The sequence below is a fragment of the Sorex araneus genome, chromosome X (genome assembly GCF_027595985.1).
Source record: "Sorex araneus isolate mSorAra2 chromosome X, mSorAra2.pri, whole genome shotgun sequence".
Taxonomy (NCBI): domain Eukaryota; kingdom Metazoa; phylum Chordata; class Mammalia; order Eulipotyphla; family Soricidae; genus Sorex; species Sorex araneus.
The window spans coordinates 367,943,402-367,969,187 of record NC_073313.1 but is presented as its reverse complement, the minus strand read 5'-3'; the positions used below and the strand labels follow the sequence as shown (position 1 = coordinate 367,969,187).

At 52.7% G+C, this 25,786-nt stretch overlaps 1 protein-coding gene across 3 annotated transcripts in view; it reads right to left on the bottom strand.

Annotated features, from left to right (window-relative positions):
- RASGRP3 (RAS guanyl releasing protein 3) overlaps positions 1-23,959 on the bottom strand; it is an 81,617-nt gene extending 57,658 nt beyond the window's left edge. For 2 of the 3 annotated variants that reach the window (XM_055121707.1, XM_055121705.1), the window contains exon 1: positions 23,819-23,959. The gene's annotated coding sequence lies outside the window, so the exon portion shown is untranslated. Of the gene's footprint in view, positions 1-167; positions 350-23,818 lie in introns of those variants that run through there. The other variant, XM_055121706.1, reaches the window with a different exon arrangement.
- Positions 23,960-25,786: the final 1,827 nt, after the last annotated feature.

Below are 25,786 nucleotides of genomic sequence, written 5' to 3'. Positions count from 1 at the left end.
GCAGTGTGACGGGCTGGAATAACAAAGGGGGAAAGAGAACAAGAGTCCAGGCTTCAGCCGGGCTCTGGACAAAGGCACCCGTAGAACGCGTCCTTAGTGACCGAGAAGGGCTGGAATTAGTAAGCGTTTTGGCAGGATCCGGGCGCGGGAGCTCTGGGGCTACTTACGGGGCTGGTCCTGACTCCCGCCGGCATCCGCCCGCCCGCCGGGCACTGCCAGGGCTGGAGGACCCTTCGCAGCTGTTTCCTCGGGCGGAGCCGTGCGCGTCTCAGCGGGTCACATGCACCTCCTGGTGCGTCCGAGTCCGTGCCAGGAGGTCAGGAACTGAGGCGCATTCTCCCGGACCCCAGGGCCCTGGGAACCCGGGGCTGGCGGGCCCCTTCCTGAGTGCACCGACTGACCATGTGTGGGACCCCCCTTGGGTCCCAGCCCCCCCGGCGCAGGTCAGTCCCTCTGCCCACCAGGTCCCTGCAAGTGGACGCGCCTGTGTGGGTCCCGGGCCAGGCTGCAGGAGGTCCCAGCAGGCGGGGCACCCGGGCTGCTTTGCATCAGGGGTGCCACCCCACCCATCTCCATCAGCCTGTTTCTCCTCTCCCTCTCTCCCGCTCTAGCTCGCTCTCCCGCCCTCTCTCCCGTCTCTCTCTCTAGCCTCTCTCTCTAGTTTCTCTCTTCTCTCTCTGTCCTGCTCTTCTTTCTCCCTCTCTCTCTCCTTCCCTCCTTCCCTCCCTCTGTCTCTCTCTGTCTCTGTCTCTGTCTGTCTCTCTGTCTCTGTCTCTGTCTCTGTCTCTGTCTCTCTCTCTCTCTCTCTCTCTCTCCATTCCAAGGCTTGTTTGTTGTTTGTTGGAAAAGCCGCGAGACAGAGGGGCTGCCTGGAGGAGGCAGATGAACGCCCCGGGACATGAGGGCGGCTTCATTTCTAACACCGGCTTCTGTGCCAAGGGATGCCAGAGGGCTGGTGGTGGGGTGGAGGGCAGGGGTGCGAGGTCCATCTCTGAGAGTGGGCCGCTCCCCCAGGACCCCTGGGGAAAAGGCGGCTGGGATGGAGAGAGGAGCTCCAGTCCCCTCTCTGGTCTCAGCCCGCAGCCCCCGGCCCGCAAGCCCGAACACCCTCTTGCCCTAGAACCGGCTCCGAGAACTCTTGGCGCCTCTGGGGCTGGCGGGGACGCTGGCCCGGTCTCCGTCCCACAAGGCTGACCAGAGCCGTCTCCTTCCTCCGTGTCGAGGCTGCCCCTGACCCGGCCGAGCAGGCAGGGGCCCGGGGGCGTCGGTGAGGTTGTCCCCCTGCCTCCTTCCCCCGTCCCCGCGTGGGCTTTGCCCCCAGCCGGCTGCCGTGTGAAAGTCCCTCTGCCCTTCCTGTCCTCAACGCCCCCCTGGTCTCCGCTTCATGCCCAGCCACCGTCGTGGTTTTCTAATTAGTCATCTGGCCCCCACACTGGTCTCTGTCCTCAGTTTATCTTTTTATTTATTTATTTATTTATTTTTCTTTTTTGGGTCACACCCGGCGATGCACAGGGGTTACTCCTGGCTCTGCACTCAGGAATTACTCCTGGCGGTGCTCAGAGGACCACATGGGATGCTGGGAATCGAACCTGGGTTGACTGCGTGCAAGGCAAACGCCCTACCCGCTGGGCTATCGCTCCAGCCCCTTTATTTATTTATTTTTGTGAGCAACACTTGGGACCGAGCGGCCGGGAGGTGGGGCTGGGCTGTCCCCAGGTGCCTGCGTGCCCTCAGACTCGGAGGCAGGGCCGGGCCCTCCTGGTAAGGGTCGCTGCTGCTGCTGCGTTTCCTGCTGTGCTGTGCCTGCCTCTCTGAACGGTCTTCTGTGCTGTCTAAACGTTAACAGGGTCGGAAAGGCACCTGTTGGGCCCCTTTCCTGTCCCAGCGGTGCCTGAAGCGGGGAGAGTGCTAAAGTGACTCCGGGCAAGTGGACGCATCCTGGAGAGAGAAGCTGCTTCTGCCTGTTGAGATAGCGGCCGGGTAGCGGGGAAGGCGCTGGCCTTGCACACAGCCGCACTGGGCTCGGTCCCAGCACCCCATCTGGTCCCTTGGGCATCCCCAGGAGAAATGCCTGAGTGCAGAGCCAGGAGCAAGCCCTGAGCACAGCCTGTGTGACCCTCCCCCCAAAGAGTAATATGTCTAATAGTTGGAGGTGGAGGGATGTGACCCTTGGGTGACGAGTCAGTTCTTAAGAGGAACCAAGAGCACCCCTGGAAGGTGCCTGCGGGGTGAAGATTGACCCAGGTTCAACCCTCGGCACCCCGCATGGTTGCCCAAGGAGGAGCACCCCCAGGAGAGACCCCTGCGTACAGACCCAGGACTGAGCCCTGAGCACCACAAAGCAAAAAAAAAAAAAAATTGAAAAAGAGAAGAGCGCTAAGAAAAGTTTGCAGAAATTTATTTTTAGATCAAACCATCAAGACGGCTCCACTTTGCCCAAGTGAAATGACGCGTGGCCAGAGCTCAGACCCGCGTGGGTGACACGGTGTGAGCTTCAGAAGGACCCAGCCCTTGTGGAAAAAATAGGTTTATTTTAAGTGAATCACAGTGAGATGCACGGTTACAAGGCTGTTCATGATTGGGTATCAGTTATCTTGGAAAGACTGTAGAGTTCTCTTTCTGAAAAATGATCGTGGACGAGAGCAGAAATGAAGAAGCCAGTTTCAGGGTGCCACAGGGCTGTGACCTGCAGAACAGGGCACTCAGCGCAGCCAGCTGGAGGCAAACCCACCGCAAGGAACTTGGAAAGCAGCAGTTCAATTGCCGTTGGAAATGCAGGTTTTACTAAAAATGTTTCCACGCATGTGCTCAGTATTTGGGAGCCCTGATTTCGGCCCCTCTCTCCTCCTGGTCCGCTGAGCACTGCTAGAGAATAGTCCCTGAGTGACACGGGACATGGGCCAAAAAAGGAAAATGAAACTTCCAAGAAAAGTTTTGAATTGTGATCACTTACACAATCAAGTTCTCTCTTTGAACTTTCAGCTACAGAGACTTACTGGCTGTTTGAAGAGTTCAAGTAGACCAGAAGCAACAGAAAGCTACTGTATACGCACACACACACACACACACACACACACACACCACACACACATACACACCACACACATGCACACACATACACATACAACACACACATACACACAGCACACACATGTACACACATGCATATACACATGCACACACAACACACACTACACACACAACACACATAACACAGCACACACATGTACACACATGTATGCATGCACACACAACACACATATACAACACACACATACACACAGCGCGCGCACACACACACACACACACACCACCTTCAGGCAAACTTACCAAGGAACTCAGACAAACCTCTTCACTCATGGCAGAAACAAACTAGCTTCATAATAAGGAATTTGTTTTTTCTCTTTGTGGTTGCAAGAACCTTGCGTAAGGAATTTTGTTTATAATCAAAGCTTTTGAATGAGTACAGTGAGGGATCTTCAAGTCTTTCGATAAAATCCAATAACAGTGTTTCAAACAATCAAACCAAATTACAAGCACTTTTCTCAGCAGAGTAATGAGGATCTGCCCCAGCCCAACGCAGGCACCATGCGAAAGGCACAGTTACAGGGGTCATGTCAAATTCAAAAGCAAGGAAAAACGGAGACTGTCCATCCTCTCGCTGAGCCCAGCCCTGGGCCTCAGGACCACTGGCCACAGGACAGGGAAGGGGCAGGAGAGGAACTGAAAGAGACAAGGAGAGAAAATGGCCCAATTTGCACATGTTGTCACCGTTATCATTAGACACTTCACGAGATGAATTTTTGTGTGAGAGCCAAAACCCGCCAGGAAAACCTCGTGACAAACAACTCGTTCGGGAGAGTAGCAACGATCAGACAGAAGTAGGACGGGTCCCACGCGAGTGGAACCTACGTCCCACCCAGGTCTGGTGTGAAGAAGGAAAAATAGAGAAAGAAAAGTCACAATAATTTTTGGGTATTTTCAAAGTAAATAACATGTAAAGACACTTATGGAAGGCTACTGAGAAAATGAGAAATACTTCAATTAATGGAGGCTCCGGCCAGAGGGATGGTCCAGTCAGGAAGGTGTTTGCTTTGCGTGCAGCTGACCGGGATTCAATCCCCGGCATCCCGTACGGTCCTCTGAGCACTGCCAGGAGTGACTCCTGAGCATTGTTGGGTGTGATCCCCCGCCAACCCTCTCCCTGCCCCTCAAAAAGTGGAGGTTCAAAAAAAATTTTCAGAACTGAAGGGCTGGAGCGATAGCACAGTGTGTAGGGCATTTGCCTTGCACGCTGGCTGACCTGGGTTCAATTCCTCTGCCCTTCTCGGAGAGCCCGGCAAGCTACCGGGAGTATCCCGCCCACATGGCAGAGCCTGGCAAACTCCCCGTGGCGTATTCAATATACCAAAAACAGTAACAATAATCTCACAATGGAGACGTTACTGGTGCTCACTCGAGCACAATTTGATGAGCAACGGGATGACAGTGACAGTGACAGAAAGGCTCAATATTATAAAGATGCAGATTCTCCCCTGTTTTATTTAGAAATATGACTAAATTATGGTTAAAAATTCAAATTTGGGACTGGAGCGGTCGGACAGGAGGGAAAGTGCCTGCTTCCCCCCCAGGACCTCCAGGACTGAGCAGTGAGCACAGAGCCAAGAGGAAGTCCGCAGGGCCGTGGTGTGTGGCCCGAAAACCAAAACAACGAGAGAAGTTCCGGAGGTTTGCTTTTGTTCGAGGACTGCACCCAGCAGTGCTCATGGCCTACTCCCGGCTCTGTGCTCACCGGTCATTTTCAACAGTCCTTAGGCCATCTGAGCTGGGGCTTGGCCTCCCACACCTGGCAGGCATGTGGTCAGCCCGCTGCCCTCCTTCCTGCCCCTCCAAAGATGTGTTAAGCCTAAAATTCATTTGAAAGAATTTTAGAAAAAAGCAAAACACAAAACAAGAATGCTTTAGAAAGCAGCAAATAAAGACACAAATGGTAGGAAAAACCCCGAATAGGTACGAGGTATTAGATCAATTTAAAATGTCAAGAGGGGTGAGCAACGCGGCCCGGAAAATGCTCCGGACCCGAATTGGGGCCAGCAACACCAGGGAGCCGGACGTGGCCGTGCGACCTTTTCTAAAACCTGAAAACATACAATCTTTTTTTTTTTTTTTTTTTTTTTAAAACTATGGCACTAGTAGGATTTTAATACAGGGTCTGTTTTATTGAAAATCCACTACTGGTTAAGAGCACAACTTTTATTTTTTTTTTTATTTTTATTTATTTTTTTTGCTTTTTGGGTCACACCCAGCGATGATCAGGGGTTACTCCTGGCTTTGCACTCAGGAATTACTCCTGGCGGTGCTTGGGGGACCATATGGGATGCCGGGGATCGAACCCGGGTCGGTCGCGTGCAAGGCAAACGCCCTACCCGCTGTGCTATCGCTCCGGCCCCGAAAACATACAATCTTTTAATGGAAAACTAATTATCAAATGATTCCTTGGTAGGGCTATCATGTTTGGGGGTATAACTCCCACAACAATAGTGAGTTTTGTGTTGAAATATGGAACGTAATCAAGGTAAAGAGAAAATGAAGTGAAATTCAACAGTTATACAGTTGGGGTGGGGGGCGGGGGCGGGGGGTATACTGGGGATTTTGGTGGTGGAATATGGGCACTGGTGAAGGGATGGTGTTTGAATATGGTATAACTGAGACATAAACCTGAGAACTTTGTAACTTTCCACACGGTGATAAAATAAATAAATAAATAAATAAATAAAAATTTTAAAAAAATAAATAAAAAAAAATAAAATGTCAAGAGGTAAGAGAGTTAGGTACCGGTGCCAAGAGAGAGGAGGAGACCGAGAAATATGACACAGTATTGTCCCAAAATGTTTATTATTTAAGATGGGATCTTTAAACCGGTAGGACAAAATGAATGCAAAAAGGCTTGGATACAGAACCTGAAACCACAAATTCTTAGTAGAAAGCAAAACTTATCTGAACCCTGACCATACTGGGGAACTAGGGTGCCACGCCAGGAAGACAAAAGCAAAACTAAACCAGTGGGACTCCATGGGACCAAAGAACTACGCTCCGAAGAACCGAAGAGCCATTGAACCACCCCACAGAAGAAAGCACCAGGGAAGCACAGACGGTGACCTGCCCGGTGGGCGAGAAGAGACCGTCCGCCCAGCGTCCAGCGAGGGCTCCGTCTCCCAAGGAGGTGAGGAGCTTAGACAACCCAAGGGCAAAAACCAACCTTACCCAAAAAAGACAGAGGCGCTAAATCGACGCTTCTCTAAGGAGACACACAGAGGCCCAGAGGCACATGGAAATAATAACATCGCTATTCTGAAGAAATGCAAGTCCAAAACACCATGAGATCGAGTCAAACCACGCCCAGAAGATTGGCCAGTGTTGAAAGACTGGACAAACGTCTTGGCCTGTGTGGATAGAGGAGCCTGGGGTGTCTTCCCTGCTGCTCAGAAGGGAAGACAATGTACACGAGAGGGAAATTCCACTCCTCAAAGGAAGAGTCTAAACTGAGCAATGATTGGCTACCATTCACTAAGACGAAAATGGTTAGGCCGGAGCGATAGTGCAGCAGGTAGGGCACTTGCCTCGCATGCGGCTGACCCGGGTTCAAGCCCCAGCACTGCGTAGGTCCTCCTGAACGCCAGGAGTGATCCTTGACGCAGAGCCAGGAGTTTGCCCTGAGCACCACCAGATGTGGCCCCCGAACAAACCAAAATAAAAAGAATGAAAATGGAAAATTCCAGGATGTCCAGAAATGACCACCTCTGCTGGCAACGGGATGGCCTGTCTCACACCAGAGGAAGGGGATTTTCCAGTTTGTAGAATAAGCTTTACACACACACCGATGCATTTTTTCATTCAGCAGTTCCTATTCTTGAAATGCACCAATGGATTTTGAGATAGGGGAAAATATGCTTTCCACAGCGTTATATTCTTGAAGAATTAGAAACAATCTACCAAACATCCGAAGTATCACTGTCACTGTCATCCCGTTGCTCATTGATTTGCTCCAGTGAGCACCAGTAACAACTCCATTGTGAGACTTGTTGTCACTGTTTTTGGCATATAGAATACACCACGGGGAGCTTGCTGGGCTCTACCGTGCAGGCGGGATACTCTCAGTAGCTTGCCGGGCTCTCCGAGAAGGATGGAGGAATTGAACCCAGGTCGGCCATGTGCAAGGCAAATGCCCTACCCGCTGTGCTATCTTTCTAGCCCAAATATCCAAAGTAGTTCAGTTAAACACCTTCGTGAGCATAGTTCTACCCAGGTACCAATTAGGGGCGCAGTCTTAGCTTAGAAAACTATCAAGCACGCTAAGTGGAAAGCATACATTTCTTCAGTGTGATCTCATTTATCTGAGAACTTCTACAAGCTCTATACGCCAAATTGTTAAAAAATTATCTTTGGAGGCTGGAGAGATAGCACAGTGGGTAGGGTGCTTGCCTTGAGCAATGCCAGCTGACCCAGGTTTGATCTGGTACCACGTGTGGCTTCCCCGAGCTAGGAGTGATTCCTGAGTGCAGAACCAAGAGTAAGCCCTGGGCACAGTTGGCTGTGGCCTAGAAAAGCAAAACAAAACAAAACAAAACAAACCACGAGATAGTTTTTTTCTATCTTCTCCCCCCAAACCATGTGGAAGCCAAAATAAATACACTTCACTATAGTCAGCGAACATCAGCATGCTAGCTACATGCCAGTCACTGTCACTGTCGCTGTCATCCCGTTGCTCATCGATTTGTTTGAGCGGGCACCAATAACGTCTTTCATTGAGAGACTTATTGTTACTCAGACAGAAGCAAAAATCAATACAGAGTCCTTACTGATTTCAGCCAATGTCACAGTTGGCTGGGTTTTTTTGTTTTTGTTTTTGTTTTTTGCTTTTTGGGCCACACCTGGCGATGCACAGGGGTTACTCCTGGCTCTGCACTCAGGAATCACTCCTGGCGGTGCTCAGGGGACCATGTGGGATGCTAGGAATCGAACCCGGGTCGGCCACGTGCAAGGCAAACGCCCTACCCGCTGTGCTATCGCTCCAGCCCCCACAGTTGGCTGTTTTCTTTTTTTTTTTCTTTTTGGGTCACACCTGGCTATGCACAGGGGTTACTTCTGGCTCTACACTCAGGAATCACCCTTGGCAGTGCTCAGGGGACCATATGGGATGCTGGGAATCGAACCCGGGTCGGCCTCGTGCAAGGCAAACGCCCTACCCACTGTGCTATCGCTCCAGCCCCCACAGTTGGCTGTTTTCTGATCCATAGTCTTACATAGTTTTTAACTTCCTGGGAGAACAAAAAGACAGGCACAGAGTGGATACCCCTCCCCCAGCCGTGAGGGTGCAATTTCATCGCAATGGGACTTTATTATTTGCAGACCGTGGAAGCCATGCAAGGTGGCTCTTTCAGAAGCACATAAATAAGTGGAAGGGAAAGTTTCTGTTTTCCTGAGGCGTTTGATGAAACGAGAGGTGAGGGGACGGCTGGCGGGACCCGGCCGGGACTGCTATCATGATCCACCTTACTACATATTTTTAAAGGTATCGCAGCCACAGGGATGAACGCCAAGGTCAGCTATAAGGACTTAACCACAAGCACCTCTGGGGTTGGTGCAGTAGGACAAGGGTCAGGACGCTGCTTGCCTTGCTCGAGGCCGGCCCTCACTCAATGCCTGGCATCACAGAATGCCCCTTAAGCTCGGCCGGGAGTCGCCCCCGAGCCCCTGAGCACGACCTGACGCTTATGAAGAGCCACAGGACTGATGTGGGACGACGAAGGTTGCACAGACCCGACTCTGCACGCCGGGACGCAGGACCAGGCGAGCGGGCGCATCCCTCCCCGGGGCTTGTTTTCCGTCCCGTGTCCTTCCCATCTGAAGACCTAGCTCGGCAGAGGTAGGCGTAGGTCTGAGTTCAAGCAAGGGCTCTCTCGACATCACCCACCGCCCCCCCACCCGCTGCCGACGAGGGGGCTCTCCCAGGCCTCCCCTTCTCTGTCACACAGTCCCTCGGGCACTGGGGATTCGAGGGAAAAGTTGCACAATTTTTGTCTCAATTTTTTTCTCTTTTTTCTTTTGAATCACTGTGAGATACAGTTACAAAGCTTTCATGTTTGAGTTTCGGCCATGAAATGATCAAACACCCCTACATTTTCCACCACCAAATCCCCCGTATTCCTCCCGCCACCCCCACCCGACCCCACCCACTGCCCCCATGGCAGACAATTTCCTCCACACTCTCTCTCTCCTTTTGGAATTATGGTTTGCAACACAGATACTGAGAGGCCATCACGTTTGGTCCTTTATCTACTGTCAGCACACATCTCCCATCCCGAACGATCCCGCCAACCGTTACTGACACAGTGACCCCTTCTCCATCCCAGCTGCCTTCTCCCCCAGCTCATGAGGCGGGCTTCCAACTATGGGGCAATATTCCTGGCCCTTGTGTCTACTGTCCTTGGGTGTTAGTCTTTTGTCTGTATTTTTAGTAGCATTTGGACCCAGGTTACTGCCACCTAACAGGTTGTGCAGTCGGATACTGAAGACACAAACAGCTGAGCTTCGGGCTCCCTCTCTGAAGAAAGGGAAAAGGAGCTTCTAGCCAATGGAAGCGAAGAGACATTGGTTCCACGGCCACAACACTCTTTGTCAAAGAAAGCCGAGAGGATGCTCACCTTGCACGCGGCTGACCTGGGGTTCGAGCCCGAACACCACCACACAGGGTCCCTCCAGCCCTGCCAGGAGTGATCCCGGAGCACAGAGCCAAGAGTGAGCCCTAAGCACCGTGGGTGTAGCCCCCGAACAGAAGCAAAAACAAAACCATTCGTGCAAGATTACAAGAAGCGACACACCCCCTCGCGCATAAGGAAAATGGCATCCGCGTGAGTGCCGGAGGCCAACCCAGGGTCCATCCCTGACACCCCATATGGTCCCCTTAGCCCCGCCAGGAGTGACCCCTGAGTGCAGAGTCAGGAGTAGCCCCTGATAATTGCCGGATGTGTCCCCCAAACAAATGAAAAGGCATCCAAGTAACCAGCACTCAGCTCAGATTATCCCAAAAGACATTTAGAGAGCAGAAGGAACAGGAGTCCCCTTTGCACCCCAACTTACTGGTGCAGATGGTCCGAGTCCTCCCCTTCGGGACAGAACTGGGCAAGCAGTTCCTTGCTGCTGGGACAAGACGGTTGCACAACCTCCCGGCTGCCGGCAGGCTGCCTGCTATAAATAGCCTCAGGCTCCACCCATGTCCACAGCTGGAGGGCCAGGTGACAACTGGCCCTAAGTGTGTTCCCCGCACGCACGTCCCTTGAGACCACTCAGCAATGGAAAACCTCAGCAGTTCCCTGAACGATTTCCACCACTAACATCCACCGTGAATTTCGCCATGAGGATCCTTTACTCTCGCCCCTTGAAACAGCTTCCAAACTGCAGGAGGGGACGGTGAGGTGCTGGATTGGATCCCGGGGACATCAGGATTCCTGTTCCCCAGTCGGCTGTCCCCTAGCGTCCGGAGAAAACGCTGCAGTGTTAAGAGGGACGTGGCTCTGTCCACTGTGAGAGGGCTCTGTGGGCGGGACAGCGGGCCTCGGGAATTCCTGGGGCGTCTGACATCCCAGACTCTCTACAAGTGCTTAACGGCTCCTTCAGCAAACTTCACACACTTTCCTCCAAAATTGTTTTTAGCGGATTATTCATAATAAGCCCCTCCTCGCCAGCAGCCAAAGACCTCTAGAACCTAGCCACAGCCATGCTCAAGGCCCCTCTCCACACGTTCGGATGAGCCTCACGCATGAAGGAACTGACAGAGGAACCCAGGTGTGCGGGACCTGGGGCTGAGATCTCTAAGCCTGCTCAGATCGGGACTGGGCCTCCTCCACCCAGGTCCCCCATTTTCCAGTAGTTAGGCAGACTGCCCCCCCGCACCGTGTAATCTCATCAACAGCCAAGATCCAGAGACTATAAAACAAAGCTCCCAGAACCACGTGGCTGAGAATGCGGCCTCTTATAGCCTACTTCTCCCTCTCAGAGGACCTGGCAAGGTACCAAGAGCATCCTGCCCACCCAGCAGAGTCTGGTAAGCTCTCCGTGGCATATTCAACATGCCAAACACAGTAACAATGATGGGTCTCATTCTCCTTACCCTGAAAGAGCCTCCAATGCGGCACCTCTGTGAAGAATGAATAAAGAGAGGCTGCTAAAATCACAGGGCTAGGACAAGACGAATGGAGACATTACTGGCGCCCGCTCGAGCAAATCCATGATCAACAGGATGACAGGGATACAGTGATACAGTGATTCATAATAAGCAATACAAAATGAATTTTTTAGGTCCAACTTTGGGGCCAGACTTTGGGGATCAGGGTGCAGTAATTCGAAATATGGTGGTGGGGAGGTGTGACGGTGGGAGGATCGGTGTTGGAACGTTGAATGTTATCGAGAATTGTGAAAACACTTTAGCAAATAAAGTTTAAGAAAAACTAAAACTAGAAGAGGGGATGCAGTGAGTGGCAAGGTGCCGGATTGGGGGCTGGAGCCATCAGAATTTCTGTTCCCCGGTTGGCTGTTCCCTTGGCATGCACAGAAAACACCGCAGTGTTAGGACGGACACGCCCCTGCGGGCTGTGAGGGGGTCTATGGGCTGGACAGAGGCCTCGCCCCGGGGGGCTTTAGTCTCTGAAAAGACGGATGGGGGTGGGGGGAGTCTGGCTCAGAGGCTGAAGGGGGGGGCTTCCGCATGCACCAAGCACAGATGGCCCCAGAGGCTCTGCTCCCTGGGAGCCCTGGGGCAGAGGCAAGTGACCCCTAGCCAGCAGGACAGGAGAGACCCAAGCATCCAGCCAGGAGCACCAGCCCTGCTGAGAAACTGTGAGCTCCACAGCGCCCCCTGGCGAGCATGTGGTCAGATGGGATGCAGCCAACGGCCTGTGGTCCCAGGGAAGGGAATGGGAGACAGTTTCTAAGATGCCAAGGGCACGGACAGGGTTCATGGGACATTCAGGACAGCGGGAACAAGAGGGCAAGCCCCAGAGCACAGCCACCTGCAGGGACTGAGGGCGCAGGCCGGGGCCCAGGGAAGGGGCCCGCTGCTGCAGCCAAGACGGAAAAGGGGGACAGAAGAAAGAGAAATCCGGCGAGCTCGGGGGCCCAGAGCGGTGGATAGCCTGGCGGGGAGGGGGCTTGATCCTGCAGGTCTGCCAGGAGTGATCCCTGAGCACAGCCATGTGCACCCCCCCCAAAACACACACACACACACACACACACACACACACACACACAGACACTCAGTGCACTTACTCCCACACTCCTTCCTTGCCATCACACGGAGATACTGGCTGTAAGAGTGAGCGAGGAGCTCGTGGCTGCGAGGAAGGAGAAGGAAGCCCCCCCCCGACCCCCAGTGCCTAGAACAGTGTGATTGATGACATCAAACTGTGATTGATGATGATCACAATCACAGTTTCTTGCAGCAGGGTGCTCCAAAGCAAGTGCTCAGGGGACCCAGGAGTCCCACGGGCTACTCTCCACCAACTGAAGCTCTCAGTCTCATCTGAAGCCCAAACATTTGGTCTTGGAAGAACCCATGGGTGGGTGGGTTTCTTTGGCGGACCACACCCAGCAGTGCTCAGGGGTTATTTCTGACTCTGTGCTCCAGGAGTACTCCTGGTGGTGCTTGTGGGACACTAGGGTATGGCGGGGACTGAGCTGAGGTTGGTCACATGCAAGGAAACCGCCCTACCCACTGTGCTCTCTCTTTGGCCCTCAATCTGCTTTTCCTTTTTTTCTTTCTTTCTTATTTTTTTTGGCATTTGAGACACACCCAGCGATGCTCAGGGCTTACTCCTGGCTCTGCACTCAGGAATTACTCCTGGCAGTGCTCCAAGAACCATATGAAATGCCGGACATTGAACCCAGGTCGACCTTGTGCAAGACAAAAGCCCTCCTTGCTGTACTATCTATCGCTCTAGCCCCTCAATCTGCTTTTTAAGAAGATTTTAAACAGTGTTCTTCATTTAAGTCTCTACACTCAGAGTCCGTGGCACTGTCCGTGGTACCTGGTACCCTTCATTTCCAAGTTTTTGAAAGTTTCTCTGGGGAAAATGAATTAATTTTGTCCATTTATATTGTTGTTTAGTGCCAAGTATGAATTGCAAACTGTCCATTTTTGTTAATCCTCTTAGCCACCACAGTTTCCTTCTTTCTTACTTACTTTTTTTTTTTTTTTTTGCTTTTTGGGTCACACCTGGCGATGCTCAGGGGTTACTCCTGGCTCTGCACTCAGGAATCACTCCTGACGGTGCTCAGGGGGCCCTATGGGATGCTGGGAATCTAACTCAGGTCGGCTGCGTGTAAGGCAGACGCCCTCCCCGCTGTGCTATCACTCTGGCCCAGCCACAGCCTCGCCAAGCAGAAGATTGATAGATTGGAGGGTGTGACCTCCCAGGTCCTCCAGGAGAGGTAAATATAAAGTATTAGGATGGAAGATAAGCCCGAAATCACCCCTGGCCCACACCTGGCCTGTCCGGGCAGCTGTGCTAGGACCAACCAGAGAAGCATCACATCACACTTACAAACCAGAGTGTATTTAGCATAACCGGGCTCTCTCTCACTTGTATTGGTGTCCTAAGGCGCTCACTGTAGCAGGGACTGGAAGGATTACTTAAGCATCAGGCTGTTAGGGCGCAATTGGCTCCAGAGGGAATTTTTTTTTTTAAATAAAAGATTTTATTTGGAGGGTTTTTTGAAGGTGTTGAGGGGGAGAGAGTAAGAGAGAGAGCAACGCGCTCAAGAGAGAACTCGGGCTTCTCCAGGGCGGAGGGAGCCCCTACACACACCCCAGCATTAGGCACGAAAGCAGGGAAGTCCACATCTCAAGAGGGGAGATGCAGGCGACACACGTGTTCGGGCATCACGTGTGCTTGGCCATGTGGGCACAAGCAGCACGTGGCTCGGGCAGCATGTGCGTCGCAGAGAGACTTTAACTCGTATTGGTGAAGGGGTTGACTGACTGGCTTGAGAACCACACCTGGCGGCCTCAGAGCTTACTCCTGGCTCTGTGCTCAGGGGTCCCTGCCGGCTGTGGTCAGGGACCAAACAAGGCAGGCGTCCCATCCGCTATACTGTCTCACCAGCCCCTCGCAAGGCTTTACAGAAGCCAATTTAAATGAGACATAATTTAATTTCCACACTCTATGACTCAGCAGGATTTGATCTCTTTTGTAAATCACAGTAACAAACATTTAATGGGAGATTCTGTTTGGACCCTTTTCACATCTACAGGCCAGTGGCCTTCATTGCGTTTGCCAGGTGGAGAAACAAACAGCACGATTTCCAAACCTGTTTCTGTGTTTGTTTGTTTTTTTTTGGGGGTCACACCCGGTGATGCACAGGGGTTACTCCTGGCTCTGCACTCAGGAACCACCCCTGGCGGTGCTCAGGGAACCATATGGGATGCTGGGAATCGAACCCGGGTCGGCCGCGTGCAAGGCAAACGCCCTACCCGCTGTGCTATCGCTCCAGCCCTCCAAACCTGTTTCTGATCACCCCCAAACCCAAGCCCCGTAAAGCACTCCCCTCTGCCCCACCCCCCACCCCACTTCTGGTCATACACATCCGCATGTGACTAGAACAATCCCCTTCTCCCCGAATGTGGGGGTCATTTCATTCAGGGAAGCTTTTCAGTCTGTTTCCCTGTTGTAGTTCATGCCAAACCCTCATCGCTTTTGGTGCTACGAGGTGTCCCCTCTGTGAAGCGCCCACCTGCGTTCCGGCATATCTATTGCTGGCTAATTCTTGGGTTGTTTCAGTGGCTGCCGCGCTTGGGGCCCTGATGGCCTCAGACAGATCGTTTGGTTTCTGTTCGGGGACACCACACCTGGGGGTGCTCAGGACTTACTTCCTGCTCTGTGGCCAGAGATCACTCCTGGCAGGAATTGGGGGGGGGCATATGTCCCAGGTGTTGGGGTTTGAACCTGGGTCGACTACGTGCAAGGCAAGTGACCTACCCACTGAACTATCTTTCTGGCCCGGCAGATGGATTGATTTTCACAAAGTACAAAACTGTGGCTCATTCCTTAGGGAACTCAGAATTAGGTTTCTGAGGGAGGAAACTTCTGGAAAATCAAGCACAGAAGCAAGTAATGACAGAATCAATAAAAGGATGATCTCCAGATGCCATGAGGTGTGACCCGCATGCAGCCTGGGTATTGTTTCTTGGGGTTCAAACGTGAGCGCAGGAGGCCTCAGAGCCACTCGAGAAGGGGGGGCTGGCGCCAGCTGCCCCATCAGCCTATATTATTATAATTCATCATCATATCTTTAAGTTCATATAAAGGGCAAATATAAATATACTTCATACCAGGGGTGCCCCAGAGGGGGGCGGGTGAGAGCCCTCCCCCCCAAGGGACCCAACCCCAGTAGCCGACCTCCACTACCGCTCCAGGATGCTTTCCACACACTCGGGCAGAGCCTCATGCATGAGTGATCATATTCCTGGACACATCATCATAGAGGGATATATATATATACATATTACAAAACGTCATATATATATATATATATATATATATATATATATATATATATATGCCTCTAGCCCGGCAAACTACCGAGAGTATCCCGCCAGCATAGCAGAGCCGGGCAAGCTCCCCATGGTGTATTCGATATGCCAAATGCAGTAACAATAACAGTCTCATTCCCCTGACCCTGAAAAGAACCTCCAACCGTTGGGGAAAAACGAGTAAGGAGAGGCTGCTAAAATCTCAGGGCTGGGACGAATGGAGACGTTACTGGCGCCCACTCGAGTAAATCGATGAACAACGGGATGACGGTGATACAGTGATACAGTGAAGTTATATTTCTTGGTTAATATAAAAAAAACCACATCACAATAAATAACAGTCACTCTAATAATGATAGTCATGAAGGGTAATCGTTTCAAGCAACACAGCGTGAGCATATTACAAAACGTCACAGCAATTTTCCCATAAGTACATGATAGTCATTTCCCCCCAAGTACATGGTATTTTAGGGGCGCGTGTCCAGTCTTTAATTTTAACTTTGCCCGGCAGGACAGCGGAGAGTGAATGCAGGGCGCCAAGGACAGTCTTCCGTAACCAGCTCCTGGAGCCCTGCCACTTGGCAAATCACAGGGATGACCGTCATTTATTTGCATTTTAAACGTCTTTCACTCTAAAAAACGTGAGTCTGGAATTTTCGAACTGCTTGAAGTCTCGTTACCACCCTCGGATGCAACAAGAAGGGAACCCCACAGATAGATCATTGTTCTATTGTTGCAACCCACGGCAGAGGGGGGGCGGGGCTTCCCCTGAGCCCTGGGCTCCCGCCCGAGCTGGTGACAGGACCCTGGGGCTTGCACCAGGTCTATTTCTGTGCCTCGGCGCCTCCCCGGCTATCTTTATCTCTCCCGCTGACGGCCCTGGGGTCACACAGGCCCTTGGATACTGACATCCTCCCCGTCACAGAAAACAATGCAGGGTGCAAAAAAAAAGCACACAATGGCAAAGGCTGTGCGTGATGCTAAAGATTTCTTTGGACTACTAGGTGTCACGCGTTATGAAGGGCACGACGGTTATGCTGTTCCACCAGCTGTGTGATGGGACTGCTTCCTCGGGATTTCTTCTTTACTTCACCTGAAAACATTAAGGTGAATTAAGTGTCTCCTCACCACAGAATTCAGAGTCCAAAACCTTGCAGTTACAAAAAAAAGAAAGAAGGGGACTGGAGCGATAGCACAGCAGGTAGGGCGTTTGCCTTGCACGCGGCCGACCCAGGTTCGATTCCCAGCATCCCATATGGTCCCCTGAGCACCGCCAGGAGTAATTCCTGAGTGAAGAGCCAGGAGTAAGCCCTGTGCATCGCCAGGTGTGACCCAAAAAGCAGAAAAAAGAAAGAAAGAAAGAAAGAAAGAAAGAAAGAAAGAAAGAAAGAAAGAAAGAAAGAAAGAAAGAAAGAAAGAAAGAAAGAAAGAAAGAAAGAAAGAAAGAAAGAAAGAAAGAAAGAAAGAAAGAAAGAAAGAAAGAAAGAAAGAAAGAAAGAAAGAAAGAAAGAAAGAAAGAAAGAAAGAAAAACCAAGCTTGGGGCTAGAGCCATAGAATAGTGGGGTCTGTCCCTGGCACCCCAGAGGGCGCCCTGAGCACCAGCAGGAGTGATTCCTGAGTGCGGAGCCAGGAGGAACCCCTGGGCACCGCTGGGGGTGGGCCCCTGATGACACAGACTCATCTCCAGGGCCCAGGAGACCGAATCGTGAATTTGCTCCTGTTACTTCCTCTCGTATGGTTCCCACCCTGGTGTTGCTCCTTTAGGTGCAGGCTGAGTCCGCCCACAGGTGAGAGACACAGGGTCTGGCCTTTGGGACGGAAACTGAGACGTTCCCGTTCTCTGAAAGGGCAGCGTGTCGGCAGCCAGGACTGATGGTACCAGGCAGGGCCCGGAGTCGCCCACCTACAAATCCGCTATCCAGCACCGAGTCCTCACGTGGGGTGACCAGATTTCTGGATTCTAGAAGCCGTTCAGGCGCTCTAGCGACCAGGCGAGCGCCGTGTCAACTACTGGTGGCGAACAGTAACTGTGATTTCAGGCGTGACTGAGCACCGAACCATGGGACCTTTGTGCCATTCTGAAGTCGGCCTGAATCAAAGGGGCGCTGGCCGGCCCGGCTGCTGCTCCCGGCCCGGCAAATTTGCTGACCCGTCTCGTCTGCCCATAATTGTTTTCTGCCGTTCATTTCCTCCCATTGTCGATTATTACTAAAAACAATCATGGAAAGAAAAAAAAAAAAGCGTGTGTCCTTGTTTCCTGGGGCTCTGAATGCAGCCAGAGCTGGGGGGGGGGGGGGGGCTCGCCGTTTCCATTACGGCCAGAGACCCAGAGACGCAATCACAAACAGGAAACGGCTCCCAGGGCAGAGCGGTGCGAGCTGGGGTCAGCCCCCGCGAGAACCCGGCACCCAGAGTCTCTCTTAGGGAAAACAGACCCGGGGCTGGGCGGAGGGCTGGGGCCGGAGTGCCGGGAGGTGCTTGCCTGGCATGCAGCTGACCTGGGTCCGCCCCCAGCCCCCACACTGGTCTCGGGGTCCTGCCAGGGGAGAGGCGCTCCAGCACAGAGCCCGGAGTTTTAAACCCTGAGCACTGTAGAATGTGGCGCCAACCTGGTTTTTCTTCCTGGGACTGAGATTTTGCTTCTGGGCTTACCTGCTCATCTGAAGACAAAACGAAGACTCAAACCCACCAGTGTCCTGCCAGCCAGAGATGCCTACGGTCGACTTTGGAGTCTGTGAATGTCCAGGTCTCAACTCCTTGCTCACATGTAGTCTTTAAGAGGATGGGATCACACAATGCCTGCGATTTTATGAAGGACTCGACTGTGCTTGCCTGACTATCTACATTTCCATGATTCCATCCAATAACTCGGAACATCGTCCTTCCCTTACTTTTTAGAGGCTAGGTCCGCTGTTAGATAAACATGCTCACCACTCGTGTTTGTTTCAATTGATTAGTAATTCTTTTTTTTTTTTTTGCTTTTTGGGTCACACCCGGTGATGCTCAGGGGTCACTCCTGGCTCTGCACTCAGGAATTACCCCTGGCCGTGCTAGGGGGACCATATGGGATGCTGGGACTCGAACCTGGGTCGGCTGCGTGCAAGGCAAACGCTATACCCGCTGTGCTATTGCTCCAGCCCCCGATTAGTAATTCTTGAAGATAAATTTCTAGAAGAGTGACAACCTTTCACTAGCAAATGCATTGTGTATTTTCAAATGACTATTCAGAATAAAGGGTCTGGGAAGTTTTCACTACAGTGGAGGCATATCTGTGCATTAAAGCTTAGCAACCAAACTTGCTATGCCTGGATACAGCTGCCTAGCTGGATACACAAGGAAATTACTTGTTTTTTCTTAAAGCAAATTTTACTGGGCACTTTAAAATATGTTCGATGTAGAAAAGTCACAGAAAAAAAAAACTAATTTTTAAAATCATCGATGCATCAGGAATTTATTTTGCCTGACTAAAACTATGCGTGTTTTCTTAAATGCCTACCTCTAAACCTTCAAGAGTTTATTTATTTATTTATTTATTTATTTATTTATTTATTTTGCTTTTTGGGTCACACCTGGCGATGCACAGGGGTCACTCCTGGCTCATGCACTCAGGAATCACCCCTGGCGGTGCTCAGGGGACCATATGGGATGCTGGGATTCGAACCCGGGTTGGCCGCGTGCAAGGCAAACGCCCTACCTGCTGTGCTATCGCTCCAGCCCCAAAACCTTCAAGAGTTTAGAAGTAGAAATTTAAGAAACCTTTTCGGAAGAAGATTCCAGATGGATCTACAACTGCTCCACTCAAAGTCTCCTTGGGGGCATTCAGAGGGTGCGTGTGACCCCGGAAGACCTCTGCTGGCCCCAATAGCACCCAATGGTTCCTGCAACTCTGTGGCCTGCCTCAGTTTCCTTAAGCAGCTTCCCTCTTCCCTCCCGGGGGCGCCTGGGTTCCCATGCGCTGTGGGCCGTTTCTGCCACTAGAGGGCAGACTGGGACAAGGCGCGCGGGAGCAACCCCCCACCACCACCCACACACACACCCTGATCCCCCACGTCCTGTTTGTCAGAGAATCCGGGGGAACCCGAAAGGAAGCCTCCGAGGAGAAAAGCAGCTTCGGGAATCAGTAAGCAGAATAGAAAATGGTGTAGAAATGATCTTTCTACGCCAAGGGGCAGAGTTCTAGGTCCAGCGGGGGGATGGAGTTAATACTGGCTGATGGCAGGCACCCCAGGGTTGGGGGGCGGGGGCACCCCCGTCTTCCTCCGCAGTCGGCCTCTCTGAGAATGCATCACACGGGTGATGGCCGCGTCCCGGTGCCTGGGATGCGTCTCATTAGGGACACGCCCCGAGCATCTGTCCCTGTAGGCTTGGTCCGAGGGGCTTCTGCATCCCCGCTGGCGACCCCACTTCTGTCCCCTCCCCCCACGCCCAGCAGCCTGGTCACTGCCTCCACCTCCAGCCCATCATCACCTCCAAGGCAACGAGGTCTGCAACCTGAGCCCACCCCCCTCTCTCCCTGACCCCCCTCCCTCCCTGACCCCCCTCCCTCCCTGACCCCCCTCCCTCCCTGACCCCCCTCCCTCCCTGGCCCTGCGTCTCTGACCAGAGACTGTGACACCCAGTAGTGTCCGCTGTGCTTTGTTCCCGAAGTGTCCCCAGCTGGGCTTGTCCTCACCATGCCCGGGGCTGTGGGCGCGGTGTGCCCCTCTCCCTGGCCCCGCCAGCGCCCGGCCCCGGGGCCAACTCTGCAGCTGCCGGTTCCCTCCGGCCATCACTGGCCGCGCCCGTCAGTTCCGTTCTAGATCTGTCCTGATCGGCCCCGCACACCCCCATCGGACTGCATCTCCCTCCACCCTCTTCTCCCTTCTCCTCGGTCCCCCTCACTCGAGGTGACCCCCGGCTCCCTGGAGGTGGCGGCGGAACTGCATGCCAGACACGTGCAGTTCCAAGGGGCCTGGAGCCAACCTGGGCTGGGTGATTCGCGTGCCGCCAGCCTCGTGGTCACATGGACAATGGGGCGGAAATGGTGTGTACTGTGGGTCCCACGTCCAGCTGGGGTGCTGCAGGGCACCCGGGCACCCAGGGGCACCCAGGGGCACCCCCTCGGCCCAGCACGCAACGCCCAGCTCGGGGCTCCTCTGGTAAACATCACCGGCTCTGACCTGGGAGGACCCACCCGCCACCGCCGACCTGGGCCCTTTGGGTCCCACGTCCGAGGGCTCGGGTGCCATCCGGTTCCTGTTCTTTAAGGCTGTACTGAGCTCACCGAAGACACGCAGTGAAAGGAAAGCTGAGCCCACCTGCTTTGGGGGGCTCGTGGGGGGAGGGAGTAGCCGAGCTGCTTCCTGGACTAGAGGGTGGAAGAGAAGAAGGGAAGGTGCAGAGATGAACCTGTGTTTCACGCATGCATACACACATGCACACATGCACACACGTGCACACATACACACATACATGCACACACAGGCACATGTGCATGTGTATGTGCACATGTATGCATGCACACACACATGCACACACATATGCACACATGTGCGCACACACATCACCTTGTCATGCCCCCCAGCAGGCCTAGGCTGTCTGTCATATCTAGCAACATCTCTGTCCACTTCCCCCTCATGCCATACCCTCCCCACGGATCTGATTTCACCCACACTGAAATGTAAAGGTCAGGGCCGTTTGTACACAACCTACACAACACAGAGACGGCACAGCGTGAGCTGGGGACCCGTTGGCTATGTCTCCGGGACAGGAAAGCGCAACACTGGGGCCAGAGCGAGAGCACAGTGAGGAGGGCACTCGCTTTGCACGCGGACACGGCGGTTCAGTCCCCGGCATCCCTTCTGCTCCCTGGGCACGAAGCCAGGAGTAACCCCTGAGTAACCCAGTGTATGGCCCCATAACAAACAAAAGCAAGTAGAAAAGCTCAAAGTAAAGTGCCTTTTCCGCCCCCAATGTTAGGTTACTCCAGTGGCCTCTGAGAAGCCTGTGGAACTGCAAAGTAATTCCCAGGCTCTCCGTTTCCAGTGGCCGGCATTTGTGGCTATGTTTGAGGCACCCAGAGACGCATGACATGACTAGCACAAGACTTCTGAGAGTGACAGTCCTTAGTGCAGGTAGGGGTCTCATCACGGGAGGAGCTGCTCAGGCCTTTGGTCGTGGCTAGAGCATTTGGGGGCTGCTAGGGCTGGAGAGAGAGCCCAGTGGGTAAAGTGCTCGTCTCGAACATGGCTGGCCAGGGTTTGATCACGTGACGATATACGGGATACGGTATACGGGCCCCTGAGCACCACCAGATGTGTCCAAGTCTCCCCCCAAAAAAGAAAGGAAATTTTCATATTTCTAAAAATAGTCCCGAAGCCCAGAGCTGGGAGTCAGCCCTGAGCACCCCCAAACGGAAGCGCGACACAGGTCTGGGCTCCCCGCGCCAAGTGCAGACGCAGCCACGTGCGTGTCGCTGCACAGCAATACGGGAGTGCTCGCGTGGAGAGAGCCAGGAGGGCCCAGAGCCGCACGGGGGCCTTAGCCAGATTCCTTCAGGTTCTCTTGGAGGAAACAAAAACACGGTCCTGAGAGGCGCCGGGGCCCGGACTGCTCTGGAAGCAAGTGCTAAGAACCCGCCTTGCTGCCTCAGACCATCTCAGTCAGAGGAACGGCCCCATCTCATCTCCCCACCCCCAAAAGCCCAAAAACGTTTTTGGGTGTTGACGTTCCACTCAGGAATCGGCTGCTTCTGCTCAGGAGCACTGGACTTGGCGACAGTTTCCGTGGCGTCAACCACAGTCGGAAAAACACGGAAAGAATCACCTCTCCCTTCTCCCCAGAAGGACGACCCGCCACACCTCACAGGGCCCGGGGCAGCTTCTCTGGGTGACAGACGCGGCCCTCAGCCCCTCTCTCTCCCTCGCCTCCTCCAGGCAGTCCGCCCCAGAAGCGGGTTCCTTCTTTGTGCCGCTGGCGCCTCAGCGGGACAGGCCCCGGCGCTGGCGGAAGGCGAGTTACCACAGGCCCTTCCCGGGGCACCGTGACTGGCCCTGGCTCCAATCCAGTCCCTTCGGCCTCTCTCTCCCCTTCAAACCCAGCACCTTCTGTGGCCCCCGAAACAGGCGCTGAACCAATGTTTCGGAATAAAAACTGAAATGTGAACAACCAGTGTGCCCAGGACCACTGGGAGCTAGTCAATGCTTCTAGAAGGTTCTTAGTCCGAAAAGAGATGTCCAAGGGAACAAGATCTGTATTTCCGTTTTGAAACTTTATCTTTGGGCCCTTGGCCCCACAACCAAGTGTGAAGCCCCCCCCCCCCCCAAGCACTGCACCCAGTGTGCACAGCCTCTAAGTTTGATCCCCAGCACAACAACAACAATTTTCATTTGCCTCAAAAGTCAGGCCTCCAAATGTACGCACATAGGTTTCCATTCCCACCATCAATGTTTGTGGGTTCTGTGTGTCCTCAGACAGAAATTTCTTTTTTTTTTTTTTTAAATTTTAATCTACAGGGCACAGCGGGGAGGGCATTTGCCTTGCACGCAGTCAACCCAGGTTCAATTCCCAGCATCCCATATGGTCCCCCGAGCACCGCCAGGAGTAATTCCTGAGTGCAGAGCCAGGAGTAATCCCTGTGCATTGCTGGGTGTGACCCAAAAAGGAAAAAAAAAAATTTGATCTATATCGATTTCCTTTTTTCCCCCCTTGATTTTGGGGGACCACACCCATCATGCTCAGGGTAACCATGGTGGGGAAGGGGCAGACAAAAATAAATATGTAAATAAATAATTAAAAATAAAAATTCATCTTTACTTAATTAAAAAAATAATTGCTCTTTATTTAACAGTTTATATTTCAGTAAAAAAAAAACAAAACAAAACCTTTTCTACAATTCTGTTTTGCTCGAAGACATCTCTATTAACTATATCCTAGACTAGTATTGAGCAAAGAAATGGTACCAGCGATTAAGACATTATTTTTTCCAGATGATCTTCGATAACGTTTTTACATGATTCAATCCCCTCTGACGAGGAAGCTGAAGAAAACTTAGTCACTATAAATTGACTTTAAGGAAACAACCACTTACGTGAAAGCTGCCCTTTCTTGGGCAGAAACCCGCGTTTCCCCAGAGAGACAAGCAAAGCTCAGTGAAAGGGTGCAGGAGGGTCCCGGCCCCCAGCCCCCGGCGGCGTCTGGCCTGTCCCCTTGGTGTGCGACACAGGGACCAGACGCCAGCATGTCACACTCACCTCTACCCGCCATGGGGCCTCGGCCAGCTCATCCCTCTCGGGCTCGCTCAGTCCTCGGCTTCCCCACCAGCACGGTCCTCTCCCACCTGGAGAGCGAGCGGTCTCCCCCTCCTAAGACGCCGTGATCGCTTCCATTGTCCAAACCCAGTTCAAAAGTAGGTGAAAAAAAAAAATCAAAATTGCAGAGCAGCTGATGCCTGAGCCGCAGTGAAGTCGGGCTTTGAGCTCAATGAATTAAAGGTTGTTTGGCTCCGAGGCAGGCACATTTCCTCCTATTCTTTCTGAACTTAGTTTTCCTGCCTCCTGTGGGGCCTTTGCTTTTCCTGGGCTATAAATAGTCTGGCCAGCGGAGTTCTGAGGAAAGAAGAAGGCAGGAAACGAACTTGGTTTCCAAAAGCAGCCTCCATGCCTGTGTGCCGAAGATTCTCTCCCGCAAACCAAGGGACGTTCAGCTTGGGGGGGGGGGGGGTTCGGGAGCCAGGGTCCAGTGTTCTCTCTCCTTTGTTCTCCCTTTTCGTCCCTCTAAAACCTGTCAATTCCCAGAGGCAAAGTTTGGAGGTATTTTCTAGAGCATACCTGGGACCAACACAGATCTAATCCTTTCTTGCCCCGAGGAATTCCAAACACTTTGAATTCCTGTCAGGGAGGTGTGAGGGAGTGTGGGGAGAAGGATGGAGTCAAACATTTGTTCCTTTTCATGCACACGGCAAGAGATAAAGTGCTTCACTTGGGAGAAGCTCAGCAAGAGGGAGAATGCCTCAGGCAAACAAGGAAAGTGGATTGTTGTGCTTAAAAGAAATGGTGAGGGGGCCAGAAAGATGGTACAGTGGGTAGGGCCTGCACACAGCCAACCTGGGTTCCATACCCGGCATCTTGTAGGGTTTCCCGAGCACCACCAGGAGTAATTCCTGAGTGCAGAGCCAGGAGTAACCCCTGACCATCGCCTGGTGTGACCCAAAAAACAATAAATAATTAAATCAATAAAATAAATAAAAATCTAAAAAGAGTGAAATGAAAGAACCAGTGAAGTTATGGTCAACAAGTCCACCAGGTGCTCTGAGGCTCACTGGCCAGCACTGCGAACTGCCCTTCACACAGGTAAAGCTGAAAATGTGGTAGGATCTACATTCCGAACTAAAAAGTAGCAGTAGTGAAAATCAGGTAGAGTCACCCTTTCTTCTACGCCTGACTGCCCTCAGAGATCGCTCTGGCCAGAGCTGAGAGGACCGTTTGGGAGGTCGGGGTCCAACCCCACCGCTGCACGCGAAGCGACTATTCTGGCCTGAAACTCCTCACTTCTGACGAGCTACGAAGCCTGGTAGAGTCGGCCACGCCGAGGGCCGAGGCTGAGCTGGGGGCGGTGGGGTGGGCGGGACGGAGATCCCACGCTCTTCTGCTCCGTGGACGTGATATGCCTCCACACCCGTAGATGTTAAAGACGGGCCTGCTACCGTTTGCTGGCTCCCGGCCCCCGCTAGGGCCCTGGCGGCCGTCCAGGGTCTGGTGTCTCCCTTGTTGGTGGTCCCACACCTGCTGTCTACAGCTGCTCTTTGATTCCGGGGAACCTGCAGAGAAGAAACTGAGGGGCCGGGGAAGGTTCTGGAGGGAGCGGCCCCCAGAGGCAGCCGGAGCCCAGCAGCTCTTTGATCAGAAGCTGGGGCGGGCCCAGGGTGCTGTGTAGACAGCGCAGGTGGCTCGCACGCCTTTGAAGTCTGAGAAACGTTCCTGCTAGTTTGTTTACCACCTTCCAGAAGGATTTCAGGCAGTCGCCTTTTTTATTATTATTATGTTTTTAATGTAGGAGTAAGGAAAAATGTCTAAAACGTTTTAAATCCAGGTGCCTCCGACTTAGGCATCTTCTGAAACTGATCAAGGAGATAAGCTGACTTTTTGCAGTGTCCCAGGAAGCGAAGTTGCGTCAGGCAATGCCCCGGGAAGTTTCTGGCTGACTGCGTCAGCGGGAGACAA